We start from the raw sequence: 12,800 nt of genomic DNA, 5'->3' as shown, positions 1-12,800 counted from the left end.
ATGGGCACAGAGAAGCTCTGGGCTGCAGCTGCAGTTGTTTTTTCTCCCCATCTGTGTCCCAGTGACTCTTGGTGAGCAGGCCTGGGGAGAAGTCTCCTCCCCACAGAGCTGGCGTGCCCAGCCAGATGTGCAGTGCAGAGCAGGCTGTGGCTGCTCTGCGCGCTCTGCAGGACATCCCCACCATGAGTGGCTGTATCTCTGGCTTTGCAGGATGGAAAGCAAATCTCAGAGCCAAAGTGGGGTGAAGCCTTGCAGGCAGCACTCTCAGTGAGCAGCATGGCTGTGATGTCCCTGTTTGTGGGCTGAGGTGGGACCTGGTTCCTAATTGCTAATCTCAAAGCAAGGCTTGTCTGTGCCCCCAGTTGAGTGGGCTCTGAGCTGTCACGTGCTCAGTCTGTTTGGCCCAAAGCAAGAGATGCCTTAAGGGTCCTGCAGAGAGAAGCTGCATTAGGGTGCTTTGCATCACGTTCTAGTTCCTGATTCCATCCTCATTTTCTTTCGCTGTAGCTTCTTCTCACTGACAACTCACTCTTTATATGTCTTGAAAAAGGTGGGAGTGTTGGCAGGCTGAGCAGGGAATTGGACAGCTTGAATTCTCAGAGTAAATGCTGGGTCTGGGTGCACACTCATCACTGAGAGAGAACTGGTGCTGGTTTGGGGCAGGTGAGGGAGCTTGTCCCCATCCCAAAGAGAGAAGCTTGCAGTGTTCAGCAGGGCTAGGAGTGGGCATTTTCAAGGCTGCAGTCTGGAATCTGTGTCAAAGGGAACTAAGTGACGATTAATTCCTCATGCAGCTTCTAGGTGAGCTGTAGTTCAGATAATAAAGAGCTCAGCTCCAATCCCACTTGGATCCTGCCAGGATCTTGCCCCCAGGATCATGCCCTGCTGGGTGCCTGAATGGATATTTGTGTCCTTGCCCAGGCTTTCCCTACACGCAGCGCTGCCGCCTCACCAACAGCTCCGCGGTGCCCCTGACGTTCCAGCTCCGCATGTCGGACGATGGCACGCAGCCGGCTGTGGACAGCGTGGATCAGATCCGCAGGGACACCGACCCAGCCTGGAGGAAGGGAATCCATTTCCATGTGGAGCCCAGGGAGTTCACCCTGAATCCCAGCCAAGGCACCATCCTCCCCCAGGGACACCAGGACATCGAGGTACGGCAAGAGCCCAGCCACTGACACCGCAGCACCAGGGCTGGAGCTGCACTGCAGGGTGGGAGGGCTTTAGCTCTGGTGCCAGCTTGGAGCATCCTGGCACTGAGAGATCTGCACTGCTGGGGGCCTCTGCTAGCTGGCTTACTCGGGATGTTCCTCAGGGAGCACTGTTTGCTTTCCAAAATCATATGCCTGAGTTCACAGACCTTATGGTCAAGGCCTGAAGCCATTCTTGTGTTTTTGAGAGCGATTGATTTGATTGCAACGGGGCAGAGCAAGGATGAGGGCAGAAAGTGGCTGTTAGAGAGATGTCATTGTATCAAGCAGTGAGCTTTTCTTCGTTGTGTCATTTCCCCCCTCCTGGGGAGCAGAAAGATTTGTGTTCACTGCAGGAAGCTCCAGTGGAGACAAAAAAATCTGCAGCCATGTGTAGCGGTTCAAATTTATTGTATTGATTCCTTGTTAAGTGGTTTGTTCTGTGGTACCCCGTGTTCTCCCGAGTGGGTTTACCCCTGGGATTTACCTTCCCTCAAACCTGTCCCTCATGCCCCTTGTTCCAGCTCTTTCCCTGCCTGTCAAACCCAGCCCCTTTTGTTCCCCAGCCTTCTTTGCCAATTTAACCTGGAGCCAATCCCTGTCTGCAATGCCCCTTTGGAATTCCCCTATTCCTGGAGGCCCCATTGGCCCATGTGAGCCATCCTCCCCACCCTCCTATCCAAAGTGGCCCCAGACACTTGATGTAATCCCCTCAGTGCTCTGCTGAGGATTCTCTTTTGGCTTGCTGTTTGTATTCACCCCCTGATTTGTATCTGTACAAAATTCCTTGTGCAGGAGTGTGCAGGGCTCTTTTGGCTTTGATCCTTTTGCTTGGAATAAACCCTTTCTTGTGGAACTTCAAGACAGAGATCCTCCTCCTTTCTCCTCTGCCTGGTCCCGTTGGTGGCTTGTCTCTTGCGGTGTTGAGCAAGAGGCTCTGAGGGTTCTGCCTGTGGTCAATGCCCAGCCTGGGGCAGTTCTGAGGGTTCTGCCTCTGGTCAATGCCCAGCCTGGGGCAGTTCTGAGGGTTCTGCCTGTGGTCAATGCCCACCCTGGGGCAGTTCTGAGGGTTCTGCCTGTGGTCAATGCCCACCCTGGGGAAGTTCTGGCTCTGAGGGTTCTGCCTCTGGTCAATGCCCACCCTGACGCAGTTCCCCACTCCTGGCTTGGGGCTGGAGTTCTCAGAGCCAGCCCGGGCTCGGGGTGCCAGGGCAGCCATGAACTGCCCAGCACCTGCTGGGCCACACTTTGCCCTCAGCCTCCTGCTGCAAAGCTGAACTCATTGTGGTCAAGTCAGATTTCCTCTACATGGATGTCTTTGTAGTCAGATGAGCAATTGGCCCCTTAATTTGAATGCAGTGGTGCATGGAGCTGTAGTCTAATGTTTTAATGTAGCTGTCCTGTGCCCTGATAGCAAGGTGTGTTTAACAAATCTGGTATTGCCAGAAGGCTTTTGTTACTCTGAGACTGTGCTCTACACATGGAGCAGCAGAAGAATGAAGGGCAAATCCTCCCTCAGGAACTGGAGGATATCACCCGTGGGTAATGAGCTTTTGGAAGGAAGAATTGACTGTTCTTCTCTTCCACCAGGTGACCCTGTGCTCCAACACGGTGATGGAGTTCTACCGGAGATTGCTGGTGGACCTGGAGGGTATTGGCAAGGGAGTGGCAGCCCTGATCATCACAGCCAGGTACCAGCCCTTGCCTGGCCTCCCGCAGGCACTGCCTTGCCCAGGCTGTGCTGGCTGCAGCTGCCAAGGAGAAGTGCTGCTGAATGCCCTCATGTTGTGCCAGCTGGACACGAGAACAGCAGTGCTTGGGCCGCAGCCCATGGTGAAAAGCACGTTTGCTCACAGCCCAGCATGGTCCTGGGCCCTCTTCTAAAGGCACCAGGAATGATATCATTGATTGGCCTTGTTTTTGGTGCTTGAGGTGGAACAAATTTCCTGAGGGCCTCCTCTCCTTCAGGCTGCAAGAGGTGGGGTTGTGCTGGTTGTGAGCACCGTGCACTGGTTTGGGCCACACCAAGCAGCTGCTGAGAGTCAGGCTCTGGCTCTGTCCGTGGGGGCACATGGCAGGGGGGAAGTGGCTCCCAGCAAGAGTGGGGAGGGCAAGGTCTGACAAGGGGAAAGCAGCCCTTGATGTGGCAGGTCAGCTCCAGTTTTTGTCCTTCCCTCTGCTTCCCATTTTGAGCTTTAATGTTGTCAGAGTTGAGAGCAAAAGTCGTCGTTGCTGCAGCAGAATTCCATGCTGCTGTGCTGCTGTGGGTGTCAGTGTGATGGCCAGAGGGATGCAGCTCCCTGGTGCTGTTCCCTGTGCCAGGCAGAGCCATCCAGGCAGTGCCTGGGCTGCCATTGTGTACAGCAGGTGGAGCTGGGGCCAGGCAGTGCCTGGAGCTGTGCAGTGAAGGAGCCAGGGAGCTGCAGGGCCTGGCAGGGGCTGATCAGCCCCTCTGTGGGGCAGCTGCTGTCTCGTGCCCTCCAGGACTGGGGCAAAGAGCTGAGTTCTCAGGCAGGACAACAGCACCATGGCAGAGAAGGGAGTCATTTTTACTGAGACCCTGGAGCTGTGTGTTCCTTGAGCCTTAGGGAGCACTGATCCTTGTTGGGAAGGCTCCGCCAGAGCTCGTGGGTCACTGGGACTCTTCCAGGAGTCCTTGCAAGCCTTCTTGGGTAAAGGAGGGGCTGAGGCAGCTGTGGGGCAAAGTGCTCTGCCTGGGGCACTTGGCAGCCTCTGGGTGCTGCCTCTCAGGGTTTGCCCCTCCTTGGCAAGACATGTTGGAGTGGGAAGAGGTAGAAGGCAATTTATCCCTGTAGGGCTCTTCAATGTGCATTTGACAGTGACCAATGTGTTCTGCTCCATTTCACAATCTTTGGGGGTAGGCATTCTCCATTCTCTCAGTATCTCTGATTGTCCTGGGGTCATCTCTTTGCCCAGATGTCTCGTTCCTGAGCTCCAAGTGTCCCCCCAAGTGCTGCTGTGTGATGAGTGCCACCTGAAGGTGCCCTATGAGAGGAAGATCCTCATTAGGAATCCCAGCCACCTTCCTGGCTGCTACGGGCTAATTCCCCAGGTTTGGCATCACATCCACCTCCTCCTGTCAAATAATCCTGAGGAGATTATTAAGGGAAAAAAGGGTTTGGATAAGACCTTGCTGGTTTCTAATCAGTCCTAAAGATCTGCTGAGAACAGGATCCTACCCTACTGTAAACTTTAGGAGGCAGTTTAAGCTCCTGAGGAAACAGTTGATGTTCCAGTCCTCAGGGCGTTTTCCTGTGGGAGATCTTAGAGGGTTGTGAAAAGCTGCTGCACCCCCAGACACCAGTGCCTGTGCTGGCAGCCTCCTTGCAGGATGCCCTGGGAGCGGTAAACCTACAATTCTTGCATCTTGTTTGTGCCTTTGACCTTTGTCCTGGGGAGTTTTAAAGGTGTGTGTAAGTGTCTGTTGTGGTGGATGTTAAGGAGCCTAAAGTTTCTTGAGAGGTCCCTCTGAATCTGCATTTCATTGTGTCCCTTCCAGAAACGCAAGGAGGACTCTGCTGTGCTCTACTCCAGCCCCAGGCCCTGTGGGATTGTGCAGCCCCAGAGCACAGCAGAGATCCCAGTTGTGGTGGCAGTGCAGGCCCTGGGCACTCATCGCACCAACGTTCTCATCGGCGTGTTCGGGGATGAGAGAAACCCCCTGGTGAGGGCAAGGGGAGATGTGAGCCTGTGTGCAGCTGCTCCTGGCAGGGTGCACAGGGACAGGGATTCTGCTGGGGAAAACAGGCACAGGCTGCTGGGGAGAAGGACTGGAGGGATGGGGGGCACAAACAGCTCCTGCCTTAGAGGTGGGAATCTCAGTGTCTGACACAGAATGGAGTTGGGCTAAGCTGGAATCCAGGGGCATTTGAGTTCATTATTCTTTCAAATGCTGTTAACTTTGGAAACATCTGTTTGAAAATGTCATCTCTCTGAGCACAAAAGAGGATGTCAGGAGCCTTCTAGGAACCTTGAGCTTTCTGTAAAAGAAAGGAAAGCTGGCATTTGAAGACCGGTTGAAAGGATTGAAACTTCGATTAAAACATATGGAAATGGCAATGCCAAATTCCTTGGATGGCACCAAACATCTGAACCTGGGCCATCGTGGCACTGCCTGTAAATCAGTGAACAGGAAGGAAAGGCAATGCAGGCTGTGCCAGGGAGCCTGAAGTTTGACCAAACAGTTGCTTTTAACTATCAGGCTGCTTCCCTTAAAGAGGAGGGTTTCTCCCCACCAGAAGAACCAGTTGTTTAACTGTCAGCCTGGTCTTCATTAGAGATTTCTTGGAAAGATAAAAGCTTTGGGCCAATAATTTTTAGTTGGAAAGGTTCTCTTACCTTAATCCTTTTCAATTTGGAGGTGAACATGTAATTTTCTTTTTCCCCAAAAGCCCAGCATTTCAGCTGGAGAGTGGTAGCTGTCCCTAAAGAAAAAACTTGAGCAGGGTTGAGCTGCTGAAGCTTTTTTAGGTTTATCTGTTGTGGTTTGTTTTGGGTTTTTTAAAATCTTTCTTGCTTGCTTCCTGGAACAGAGGGCACAATTATGGAGCTCAGGACGGCTGGCAGAAATCTCCCCAAGCCCAAGGCTGGCAGAGCTTGGCAGGGTCCCCGCACCACAGCCTGTGTATGTATGGATGGAAGGATGGATGGATGGGGAATGCGACCTGAGTCACCTGGGAGTGTTGGAAAATGTCAACCAACCCCCCAGCGGTGTCAGGGGAACGCTCCTGATAAATCCCTGGTGGAGCTGCCGAGTTTCTGGCCTTGGGCACTGGGTGGGCTGTGCTGGCTTGGCACTGGCTGGGTCTGCCCCTCGGTGTCTCAAATCTCACCTTTTTGCTGCCTTCTCTGTCTTTTCCTCTCCCACTGTGCTTTTTGCATCCCCACCAGGTGTTCATGCCTGTCCTCTGTAGTTGCTCAATGCAAGCAGTTGCAGCTGCTCCATCACCTCAGTGTCATCCCTGGGCTGCCTTTAGAACAGACCTGCCCCAGCCTGGATTGGGAAGGGCTGGATCAAACCATTTCTCAGTTCAATGTGCCAGCACTCAGCCAGGGGCTGCATCCTGGCCAGGAGCTGCTCGTGCAGGTGTCCCTCCCTCCCTCCCACTGCAGGTCCCTGGTCATAGTTATTTATTTTCCAGAGATGAGCTCCACCCACCTAAATTCAAACCCCAGCCACCGAAAGAGAGAAGAACCAGTCTGGATTGTGCAGCAACTCAATGGAGGCACTTCAGGACTGGACAGGAGGAGGCAGCCAGAGCCCTGAAAGAAGTGCAGGATTTTAGCCAATCTTCCGGAGCAGAGGTGGATTTTCTTGTGCACCTACTGCTTGCTTTGCCTCCCCAGCCTGCCAGCACCAAGTCCTGCTCATGCTGAGCTCCCTTTTTGCTGCCCTGCTGTGCTGTGCCCTGACAGTGGGCTGGGCAGCAGGGCCAGTGGCTGGACATGGGCTGAGGGGGAGGGAGAAATAGGAGAGTTTTCCTTGGAGAAGCTGACTCAGATCCTACAGGCCTGTGCTGAGTGTGGGATTTTTTGCCTTGTTTCCTTCCCAATGTAAGATGAGGCTTTTCTCTGCATTATAATGGTAACACCTCCAGCTTCCCTCTCAGAGCAAGCTGGGTTGATCCTGATCTCCATGGAGCCTCTTCCCAAGGCAGCCAGACTCCCTGTTTGCAGGGCTCTGCTTTCACCCAGAGCTGCTATTGCACTGCTGGCCCTGGAGCTGTCTGACAAAGGGAGACTTTGCAGAGGGGCTGTCTCTTCCTCCCAGCATAGAAAATGGCTTGTTTTTTGGGTGCCAGCACCAACTGCTGAGCACCCTCACCTCCCTCGAGGCTTGGAGGGATTCAGGTGCTCCCTGGACGTGGCACACACTGCCCTGGGAGCAGAGAAGGCAAGAGGGAATCTGTCTCCCTTGCCCATTGTCAGTGTGGCAAGCAGGGCTGGAGCTGCCAGTGTCACTGGGGGCCCTCAGCATTGGCCACAGAGGGGCCTCCCATCCCTGCAGGCCCATCACAAAGTGCTGCCGGAGCAGCTGATTGTTGGAGAGGCCGTGCAGGACACGTTGCAGGGCTGTCCAAGGACGCTGTGCGGCACCTGTGGAGGGCACTGCTCCCCCTGGAACTCCTCAGGTGCTCCATAGGAAATTTTTGCAGGAGCTTTTGCTGTAGCACCTTTAGAAAGAAGCATTTAAATCAGAGAGAGAGGGGAAGAGCCTCAGGAGTCAGATGAGCTGGGCTGGACTCCTTCCCTCAGCTCCAAGAGCTCTCACTCTGAGTCTCCTCCTTTTCTAAAAGCAGGAAGTTTTGAAACTTTTTAAAGGCAAGTTGGGCATCAGAGAGAATTTCTACTGCCAGGAGCCATCCCAGTTCACTTTCATGTCATGTACTAATTAATGCATTGACCCGTGAGTATGGGAGAAGATTTTCCCCATGGTCCCTGCACTGGTCAATGGCATGGATGCAGGATGAGGTGAGGGTGATTGTGGCAGTGTTTGGGGAATAGGCCCCTCTGGCTACAGCGGCAGTTTGCTCCAAGATGCTCTTCTGCCTCCATTTCCATGCTCAACACCTCAATCTCTCCTGTCTTCCATCCAGGCTTTTAGTATCCTGCCACTGCCAGGTGTGCTGCAGCCAGGAGAGAGCTAGCAGGTCTCCTCCACCTTCTCTGGAAACCTAAACATCACCTGCAATGTCCCGGAGCTGTGCCACATGGAGGGAGGCTCCACCTCCGAGGTGCTGGTGCCCAGGGCGGCCTCACGTGTCAGCTCCTCCCTGAGCCCCCAGGAGATCAGCTGTGGCTCACAGGCCCCTCTCAGGGACAGGTGAGTCAGCCTTCCGTGGGTTCCTGCTCTGCCATGGGTTATTGTCCCTGCAGGGCTTCCCTGCTCCAAGGCCTCTGAGCTCAGAGGAGCTGCAGAGCAAAGGCCAGCAGCAACACAGGGATGGCTACTCTGAGCTCCCTGGCTGCCAAGAGAGGAAGGACCTTCTTCTGTTGAGACAGAACATCTTCTTCTCTATTTGAGTTCTGAGCCCTGCTGGCTTAGCTGCTGTCTGCAGAGAGCTGGGCTCTGGGCTTTTCTTGGCACCACCTCTAGAGGTGTCTTGAAGTCCATGGTGTTGAGTGGCATCTTCTTCATCATCTGCCTTCTTCACCAGAACAGTGGGATTGTGGTATGGGCAGGCGTGGGGCACAGAGCAAACCTTGGTGTGGGTCCTGCTCCTGCCACAGATGAAGTCCTTGCACTGCTGATTTGCCAGGGATCTCCTTATGGTGGCGCAGCAGCCAGAAAAGCTCCTGTCCTTTAGGCTCCCCTGCAACTGCAGCCGTAGGCAAGCACAGGAGAAGCTCAGCTCCAGCAAGGCAGCCCAGCTCAGGACACACAGGCACAAGTGTGGAGCTGGGAGTGGAGGCTGCTTAAAGCAAGCCTGTGCATCAGGACTTCTTCAGGCCAGGCTGAAGTTGGTTTCATGGGGAGGAGATGGATGAGGCTGCTTCCAATGGTTTCCATGGCAGCCAGCACTGGTTTGCTTGGTCCCAGCTGGGTTCCAGCAGGAAATCTGCCTGACAAGAGCCTGTCTTGCAGGAGAGGAGTTCCTGCAGCCTTTGCTTTCTGACTGATAGGATTGTTCTCATGAAGGAGCAGGCTAGGAGTCGTTAAAACCGAAGATCACGGACAGAGACTCTCTAACTAATTAAAGTTAGATTGTGGGATGTTTAATAACACCGGCGGGCGGCACCAGAGCCGTCCCTAAAAGGCATGACCACGCTGTCCAAGGTTCTTTACCCTCTCCTTATTTCCCAAGATCTTACATACAATACATCTGCACAACCCCAGCACCTCCCATCCCTGCTCTGTATTCAAATGAGGTCATTGGTCCTTCACTCCTGTGCAATTCTTCCCTTGAATTGGGTCAATGGTCTCGAATTGGGTCAGTGGTCTTAAGGGATGAAGTCAGGAATATCTTCATCAGATCTCTGTGACCCTCTGGCACCATCCAAGGTCCCCAACTTAGTGATTGATTGACATCAAGCCCAGGTGCTAACCATTGTTCTACTGGTTTCAAGATGTTCTTATAACAGTTCACTTCCTCCACTTCCTTCTAGAAAGAAGCTCCTAATGGTAAACAATAGCACAATCAGCTCCAGCTTAAGCATCTCATAATCATTAACCTATGGTCTGCCTATCTAACCTACATCCTGATCAATGGGAATTGCTTCTAACCCTCAGCTGAAATCTGAACTCTTTAAAATCATGCTTCAGCTATGCCCAGGGAGAAGGGAGCTGAATGAGCTGAGTAAGAACTGTAGGAGAGCTAAGCAGATGTCAGCAATCTGTGCTCTGCTTTAAACTGGGAAGCCAAGAGACAAAGGGCGTTTCCAGGCACCAGCGCAGAGAGCTGCTGGATCAGCCTTTGGCAGGGGCTGGAGGGGTCTGGCTGTGCCTTCGGAGGGAGCTGGCACAGTCAACACCTTATGATGACAAAGCTCAGGTTTGGCTGGTCCTGGAGGTCCCCTTCCACCAATGCCCTCACTTGGGATGTTCCCAACCTCTGTGGGTTGAGGAGAATTCATGGAAATGGCCTCAGGGTCAAGGAATGAAGTGCAGGGCCAGCCAGGACTAGGGAGCCCAAGTTTCTGGTGGGACTCGCAGCTATGTTTTCTGTTTTGTCTGCAGAAGGGAGCTGAAGGAGCCAGCTCAAAAGGTCGAGGAGGAGGCAAAAGCCTTAGAGGAGGAAGACAGGGGGAAGGAGGAAGAGAGGCAGAAGAAGGAAAAGAAGAGTGTCTCTGTTGGGAAGCAAGCTCCAAAACCAGCGAAGGGGAAAACCAAGACCCGGGAGAAGAAAGAAGCCCATGCAAAAGCATCACAGAGGAAGGAAAGCAGAATCCCAGAGAAGAAGGAAAGCAAAATCCCAGAAAAGAAGGAAACCAACTTCCCAGAGAGGAAGGAAACCAAAATCCCAGAGAAGGAAACCAGAGCGCCAGAAAAGAAGGAAACCAAAGCCCTAAAGAAGAAGGAACCCAAAGCTCCAGAGAAGAGCGAAACCAAAGCCCTAAGGAGTGCGAAAGGAAAGCCCTAAAGAAGGGGGGAGCTGCAATCCCAGAAGACCCAGCTGAGCTGGAGAACTCTTTACTCTTTATTCACAAAATTCGTTTTACACAGTTTGACAGACCTCGTGTGCAACATTAGTTAGTTCATAGATTTCCTAGCAGTTCTTCTGTTATTGGTTAATAAATTAGATTTTACTTGTGCATCAAATCTCTCTATTGTATTGTTTACCTGTTCTCTTCACCGAGTCTCATGGGACTAATCCCTTGTTGTTGCAGGTGCATTTTTGCAGTTTTCACCCTCAGAATAGATTGTTCACAAAGTCTCATTCTCCAAATAGCTTCACATGGGAACTTGTAACTGCTTAGCTGCACTCAGAAGAGATGACAGGCCAGCTATTAATATGGCAGAAGAAGGCCTGATTTCAAAAGGCCTTTCTTTTATCATTATTCTACTGGTCTATGACATCTCCCCCTTTTCGTTCATTTAAAAAAGGCTCCTATGTTCTGATGTTGAAACAGCTCACTCTTGTGAGGGTATTATCTCATCACAGTTGTCACTGGTTATCTATTAGATATGGGATAAGATAGATAAATGACCAATTACAATCAACAAAACTTACCAAATTCTATCAAGTCATTGACACAGGGTTTTGCAGCATGAGAAAACAAAAGAAAAATGTCCAATGTCTCTTAGGGAAATGAAAAGAAATGACCATTGTTTCCAATTAGTTGAGAAGGATGAGAAAGTCTGTGAGCTGGAAATGCTGATCTTTGACATCACTGAATGTCCTCCTGGGCACTGGAACAGGGAATAACTGCAGAAGGTTCGTAGGAGCACTGTACCATGAGGATGCCATGAGGCTTTTGTTGGCAAATTGCCTCTGTCAGTTTCCAGCCACAGCCATGTCTTGGCAGTGCTCCTTCTGCTCCTGCTCTGGCCACAAAGGCTGCAAGGTGATGGGGTTATTTCTCCTTTCACTGGGCCTCATTTTTTCAGAACTGATCAGTATCTGATGGAATGAACAGGTGACTGCTTTGAACTGCTGATGATAAAACACAGGCACATCTTCTCCTGAAGTTAATGAATTAATTAGGCTTCACTGTGATAGAGCCTATTGGGATTTAGATGTGATAATCTTTTTTCCAAATTTCTCATGTAAATATTGCATTATTCAAAATGATTAGTTGTCCAAATTTCTCATGTACATATTGCATTACTTGAATGTTCATAAGGCGTTCATTCCTCTTCTTTTTTGTTTTTTAAGAATGAGATGCATGTCTTTTTTTATAAGTATTATGAAACATCATAGCAAAATAATACATGCAGTGAACAAGAAATTTACAGCAATTAGGAATAATTTGGATCCAACAATCAGGAATATTTCAAATAGCAGAAAAAGCTAACAACATAGGTTTCTTTCACCCACCAGAACCAAAAGAAAGTTTTCTTGGCAGTTCTCTGCTTTTAACCCCCTGTGTTCTCAGAGGCGTACCCATGTCCTCAGTGGCTACACCACGTGCCAATATTCAAATCTGGGCACCTATTGGTTTAACTACAGCATCCCAAAAAACTCACTTGCTTTTCAAACCAGGACAGAGGGTCTCTTTCCCTTCTGGCTGGCAAAGAGGTAACAAGGCCGACCCGGCCCCCATCTCAGCCAGGCCGGGCCGGGCGGCTCCTGCCGTGGGGCCGGGCCCATTCCCAGGGACCCCGCCAGGCCCCATCGGCTGCTGGGCAGGACAGGGGAGGCCGCGGGGCTGAGGCCCGGCCGGGCCATGGCTGCAGTTGTGACCATCTGGGCTCTGCTGAGCCCTGCCCCGCCGCCAGCCCAGGCTGAGCCATGATCCACCGGGCCCCAGGAGCAGCCCCGGGCCGGGCCGGCTCGGCCAAGATTCTGCCACTGTTGGGGTTCAGCCGCAAGCCCCAGGCAGGGGGAGGAGAAGCCATCGGCCCCGGCCATGCTGCTGCTGAGTTCTGGCCTGGCTGCTGAGATCCTGGCCCTGCCCCAGCACGGCCCATCCTGACACAGTCCCAGTGAAGCTGCTGCAGAAACCTCCATCATAAAACAGCTCCGGCCACAAGCACCGAGCCCGGCTGGGGTCACAGAACCATCTGCAGGCCCCGGGTGAGATATGAACTCTTTCAGTGCTTCCATCCTCCCTCGAGGGAGAGAAAAGGACAAAGTGCAGATACATACATGAGCAGCACAAAGACATGGGGGTCAGTGAAGTGGAAGCTGAGTCCCAGATAGGAGGGATGAGGAGATGTCTTGATCTTGGAGCTGAAATCCTCTTGTAAAGCAATGGAGAAGGATGTAATTGATACATCAGACTCTCTTTTTCCCTATAAGGCATTGAAAAGCATGGGAAGATGACTTGTTCAGCAAAAACCTCCATGCTAAAGTAAGCAAACCTTGAAGTAGCTATGATCCCATGAGAAATTTGAACAGAGAAAGAGAGACGAGTGATGAGACCCTGTGCCTCATGAAGAGAAGACCTCTGTTTGTACACATGAAGATGATTTCAGAAATAGATGAA

Source organism: Melozone crissalis, unplaced genomic scaffold (assembly GCF_028551555.1).
Source record: "Melozone crissalis strain CALT ecotype California unplaced genomic scaffold, PUWL_Pcris_2 ptg000073l_1, whole genome shotgun sequence".
In the NCBI taxonomy this organism is placed as follows: Eukaryota; Metazoa; Chordata; class Aves; order Passeriformes; family Passerellidae; genus Melozone; species Melozone crissalis.
This window is presented reverse-complemented; position numbering follows the sequence as displayed.